The 6000-nt window shown below is 44.8% G+C and overlaps 1 long non-coding RNA gene across 1 annotated transcript in view; it reads left to right on the top strand.

Moving 5' to 3' along the window:
- Positions 1-1002: 1002 nt before the first annotated feature.
- LOC131494499 (uncharacterized) overlaps positions 1003-6000 on the top strand; it is a 40515-nt gene continuing 35517 nt past the window's right edge. The window contains exon 1 of the long non-coding RNA XR_009253437.1: positions 1003-1089. This is a non-coding gene — a long non-coding RNA (uncharacterized LOC131494499). The remainder of the gene's footprint in view (positions 1090-6000) is intronic.

Here is a 6000-nt window from a genome sequence, read left to right as displayed (position 1 = left end):
GAGACATCCCAATCAGGCTCCACGCTGTCTCCTTGCATCAGGGCTTGATCTCACAAACTGTGAGATTACCCCATCTCTAAATATTGAAATGAAATATCAAAACCAAATCTACATAACATTAGCTGAGAGAAAGAAAGGTTGGAAGGAAATTCATATTAGCCAATGGCTTACTACTGAACCAGGTACTGAGCCAAGTGCTTGGCATATAATATCTTATATATTTCTAAAACTAGCTTATAAGGTATGTATAATATTATTTGAGAGATGAGAAAACTAAAGCCAAAGACACAGAGTTAGTGAATGCCAGATGTGAAATTCAGAGTCAGAATTATGTGTTCTAAAACTCAAGGATAATTGTATCAATTAGGATTTTTAACAACAGAAAAGGAATTTATTGCAATGGCATCAGGTACTCACAGAATCGATGGGAAGGACTGGAGAACAGGCTCATCAAAGGACAGATATTCAGGGCACCAGGGGTCTGGAAGCAGGAATATTTCAATGGCCTCACTAGGAGATGATGATAGAAGGAATGTGGGTATGCCTTTTTCTGGTGTTTTATATTTTGTTCCATTTCTGATCAAGTTCAAAGCCCTGAGTTCAGCTGGCCTACCTTGGCGTTATGGGCTCACTCCCTGGCAACTGCACTGACAGTTCCAATAAAACCACTTGCTATTGGAGATAGGTAATTCCTCATAAGGACATTAGGAACTGTTGTCACACACACAAATGTGTGTGTGTGTGTGTGTGTGTGTGTGTGTGTGTGCGCGCGTGTGTGTGCGTGCTGGGGGGTGGTGAATATTAGGCAGCCGAAAAGGAGAGCAATTACAGGATTTTCGAAAGTTTTTCGAAAGTTCCCGCTATGCCACTTCGCTTTTAGGAAGGACCTGTGTTAGTACCCGTTTTCCGTAACGGAAAGAAACCCGAAGGAAGAGTTTCATTTTTACGACAAAAGACGAAAAGCGAAAATCGTGTTCAGCGTCGGTTTTGCAGCAGTCGTCGTACACGTAGAGGTAGACGCAGCCGCAGCTGCGCTGAGAGGCAGGGTCTTGTCTCGGCCTCCAGCCGCCCGAGCTCTGACCTGGTCTGGTGAGCGTCTGTGCCGTATCTCAATGTATTTTTGTGTATTTATTAGCAAGATGCGTCCTAAGGTGTCAGGAAAGTCTGGGAGAGGTTGTTTTTGGGGTCTGAGAATGCTCAAAAATGCTTCCATATAAATTAATGGAAACTGCTTCTTGGTTTTATGCCATTTGGGTTTATCAAAGAGTTCTTAGGAATGCTCCACACTTGGGTAGCGGGGAAAACTAGGTTTGGCTGGCAGAGAGCCCCATTTTCTGTCTGTTGTCCTGATGTAATATCAAAGAGACCACTTCCATTCTTAAAAATGTCCTAGTCTGGAGGATAAATGATGGTGTCACCAAATAGCATCCCATATACACATATACGCTATTATTCATCTGAAGCCATAAGGGGCTGAAGTGGAGCATTTCCCTAGGCATGGAGGGCTGTTACAGGGTTATTTTTCTCTGGATTTGTTTTGGTTCATCTCCCAGTAGTGTATTTCTAAATTCCTGAATCATTTTTATCCGATTGGTTATTATCTAGTTCTACTGGCTAGAAATTACACGTGCCCTTTGCTGTTGAAGACTTGTGCTGTTTCTAGGTGACACTCTTCTTTCTGATGAGAAGGACCAGGGTGACAGGTACTGGAACAACTTCCAGGCTTTGTGCAGGAGTTCAGTTGTTCAAGGGGCTGTACCAAGGGCATGCGTCAAGTGGGATATAATCATGAGCAGATCTTACAGATTCCACTTCCTTGGCATCCTTTGAATCCGTGCGTTTTACCTTCATCGCTAACATCTTGGTTCAAGCCGCCACTAAGGATTACCACCTCCTGATTGGCACAGGACCTTCAGTGTTGCGTCTGGTCAATCCATTCACTACATAGCAGTCAGAGTGATCTTTCTAAGGTGACAGCCTGATTACATCAGCTCTCTTGCTCTGATGGCTCCCTGCGGCTCTTGATTAAAGTCCAAATGCCTTCACCTGGCCTGCCTAAGCTGGCCTGGCTTTTCTCCTCGCTTAGTGCTCCCCACAGACGCCCTTTCCTCCTGACCCTCTGGGACTCAGGTCTTTCGAAGATTTTTATCTCTTCTGTCTGGACATCTACTTCTTTTTTCTCCACCAACTCCTACTTACCCTTAACTCTTAGCTTAACACTGGTCATAGTCATGTTATTAATAGCTCATCTATACAGAGCACTTATTTATATGCCAGATGCCATGCTATGGGCTTCACAGGGAATATCTCATTTGATCCTTTCAGCCACCCTAGCAAGTAGGTGCTACTCTTATCATTAGCATCTGTCTGTCAGATGGTTGGGGTTCGGAGAAGATAAATGACTTGCCAGGATATTCAGCTAATATAAAAGGTAGAGCCAAGATTTGAACGTGGAAAAGCAGATGCAGAGCCTGTACCCCTATCCCTGTGCTACAGGGCTTTTTAAAGATTTCCTCCAGGTGGCCTCTTCCTCCCCGATCTTCTAAGGTGCCTCTTCTAAGGTGCACCTGCATTAGGCGCCTCTTCTCAGTGCTTGTGTACGTAGCACAGAACTTTCTCTGGTAAAGTCCTCATCAGCCTGTACTATAATGACCTGTTTGTTTGTTTTTCTTTTCTTCTGGATTGTTAAGACCCATGAGGCTAGTGTCTTTTTCATTCTTTTCCTCAAGTAGGCAGAGGTCTTCTCACACAGTGGGTTCTTAATAAATGTTGGTCGAATGGATGATTAAAATTAGGTATTGGTATTAGGTCTCGAAAAGTTACAAATGCCCCCTCCATCCTACCTCCCAGCTTGTTCCTCAGCTTATTGTCCGTTGCTATTGATCTAAGAATTATTTCTTCTACTGAATCAGCTTTTTTTTTTTTAAGTCCATTTATTTATTTTGAGACAGAGAGAGAGAGAGAGAGCATGAGCAAAGAAGAGGCAGAGAGAGAGGGGGAGAGAATCCCAAGCAGGCTCCATGCTCAGTGCAGAGCCCAATGCAGGGCTACAACTGTGAGATCATGACCTGAGCTGATACTAAGAATTGTACACTCCACCCACTGAGCCACCCAGGTGTTCCTGCATTAGCTGTTAATATCCCCTCCCCTGGGCCTTTGCCTGTGAGATTTCCTCCATGAAAAGCTCTCTCCATTCTCCCTGCTGCTAATTCATGTTCTTCTCACTTTAGATGCCATTAGGGCAGAGTCTTCTTTGATTTACTCCTGTGGCTTCTCTTACCCATTCCCTTCCATTGGGGACTTAAATGACTGGCCCTGGGTATGGCATAGACCCATGTTGTCCCCAATATCTGTCTTCCCTTCATCATTAAGGAGATGGGCATATTGCCAATGATTAAATGGCTGCCTTCCTCAGTCTCCTTATAGCTGGGAAGGTGCCTTTTGATTGACTGAAGTTTTGGCCAACAAAATCAATTTTGTGAGCGAATTCAAGAAATGTCCTTACAGAAAGCATACGGATCTTTTTTCTCACTTTTCCTCCATTCTGTTGTCAAAGGTATAAGCTGGAGCTCTAGCAAGCATCTTGGATCATGGGAACAAGAGCTACATTCCAGAGATGGTGGTGTGGTGAGCTGGTAGGAGCCTGAGTTCCAGACAACTTTGCATGGCTTCCATACCACCCCTAGACTGTCTACTCTTGACTTCTTTTATAGCATGAGCAATATGCACTCCTATTTGTAGCTTCTCTGTTATGTGCAGCCACACCCAGTCTTGTCTCAGACACTGGTCTATGGCAGTCTCCACATGCTGAGCAGTCATAAAAAGCTGGGTGGCATCGCTAGGTGGCAGTTATCAAGGGGGAGGAAGTAAGTTTCTCGCAATTATTTAAGACTCTGACTTCTGGTTACGAGTCTACCATGCATTGTCTTTGAACAAGCCACATCACCTTTTCGGAGCTCATTTCCCCCCCGGGAATGGTGGGTTGGTTGGTGGATGAGATTGGACCATGACCTTTAAAAGGTCTGTGGTGACAAAGGCCATGTCTCCAAGACAAGAACTGCTAAGGACAGAGACCTGGGCCGATATACATTTTTTCGGAGACCTCATGTGCCTTGTTCCTTGCTCTTGTCCCGATGTGCTCTCTGGGTCCTAGCTTCAGGCTGAGCTGTGCGATTTGGGCTGGAGCAAATGTTAGTGCTGTTTGTGTGATAGCTCTGACTCTGCTGTTCAATCCTCAGGGGCCTCTCAGATCTCAGAGTCTGCTTTTGCTCTGCTGGCCTACCTGGGGCTCCCTGTCAAGTCCAATAAAAATGTTTCCTTAAAAAATCCTCTTTTCTTTAATAAGCTCTGAACAAAGGCTAAGCTGGGAGAGCCACCCTGGTCCAGTGTTCGCACACGTCTCCTACACATAATCTTTGTGTAAGTTGCTTGCTCTTAAGATTTTCCTGACCTTTGTTTGCTCATTTAGGCTGACTTCTTAGGAGTAAATTGTGTGTGTGTATGTGTGTGTGTGTGTGTGTGTGTGTGTGTGTGTGTGTACACGAGTTTGTGAGTGTTTGGAGGGTGTAGGAAGAAGGGAGAAGAAGGAGGGCAGGTGTGAGTATTCTGAGGTTAAAATCTAGTTGGCCCTGGTCCAGAACCTTTCTGGAGATGGTCCTGAGGCTTACACTTACACTTTATTTCAGGTGTCTCTGCATTAGGAACCACACTATCCATATGTACCTGGGCCATCAAGCCTGCATGCTGCTGGCACTTACTCCTCCCATTCTTGATCACTGTCCCCTAAACAGTGAGTACAGGGCCACTTATACAGCATAGACCATTCATACACATGTGATAGAATATGACGTGAATGGTGCAGTGTGTATCTTGTACAACTGTATGTGATGGCTCTGGCATCTGCCTGTCAATCCAGAGACGTCTAGATTTTCTGCCTCTGAAATGCTATCTAGGCAAAAAGGTCTGACTTATTTGATGGGGTTTTTATCATGCTGGAGGCTATATTGGAAAGTTTTCCTCACCTGAATCATTGGGGGACCCCCAGACCAAGGCCAAGAATTCAGTTTGGCTCTTTGTGACAGAAACCATCAATCAATAGTTTGTCTTAAAGGTTTTGTCTTCTCATGTTAAAGAAGATGAGAGATAGGTGTGATGGGCCTGGTATGGTGTCCTTATAGGATCATCTGGGAGTGAGAAAGCATCCTTCTATCTTTCTGCTCCAAGGCTCCCACCTCAAGGTCATCTCATGGTTCAAGATGGTCCCATCTCAAGGTCATCTCATGGTTCAAGATGGTTCCATCTCAGGGTCATCTCATGGTTCAAGATGGTCCCATCTCAAGGTCATCTCATGGTTCAAGATGGTTCCATCTCAGGGTCATCTCATGGTTCAAGATGGTCCCATCTCAAGGTCATCTCATGGTTCAAGATGGTTTCATCTCAAGGTCATCTCATGGTTCAAGATGGTCCCATCTCAAGGTCATCTCATGGTTCAAGATGGTTCCATCTCAGGGTCATCTCATGGTTCAAGATGGTTCCATCTCAGGGTCATCCATGGTTCAAGATGGGTATTGGAGTGCTAGTTATTACAGCAGCATCCCAAGTCCTGCCAGGACAGAGGAGGGAAGAAATGGCAAAAGGGGTGAGCTTCCTGGATGAGTCAGCTCCTATTAAGCAATCCTGCTGGAAGACCCCATATCTCTGCTGACTGTCTTTGGCCAAAATTAGTCTCATGGACACATATAGCTGAAAGAGAGGTCAGGAAATCTAGAATTTTAGCTGGGTACATTTCTGCCCTCAATAAAATTGGGATGTTGTTCTAATGAGGAAGGGGAAAATGCTTATTATGGACAAGTGATGGCCTCTGCCCAGGGGCCCTTTGCATATCTCTTTATAAGACTATTTGTGTTAGAATCACCCTTCTTAAAAAGCAGCTAGCAGTCACAGGTGATTGTGCTGGGCATATAGTTAACTGTTCAGATGCTCAGAAAATGCCAACTGGGT

This window comes from Neofelis nebulosa, chromosome 14 (genome assembly GCF_028018385.1).
Source record: "Neofelis nebulosa isolate mNeoNeb1 chromosome 14, mNeoNeb1.pri, whole genome shotgun sequence".
NCBI classification, from domain to species: domain Eukaryota; kingdom Metazoa; phylum Chordata; class Mammalia; order Carnivora; family Felidae; genus Neofelis; species Neofelis nebulosa.
The sequence above is the reverse complement of the archived record's forward strand: the minus strand, read 5'-3'. Positions and strand labels throughout refer to the sequence as shown.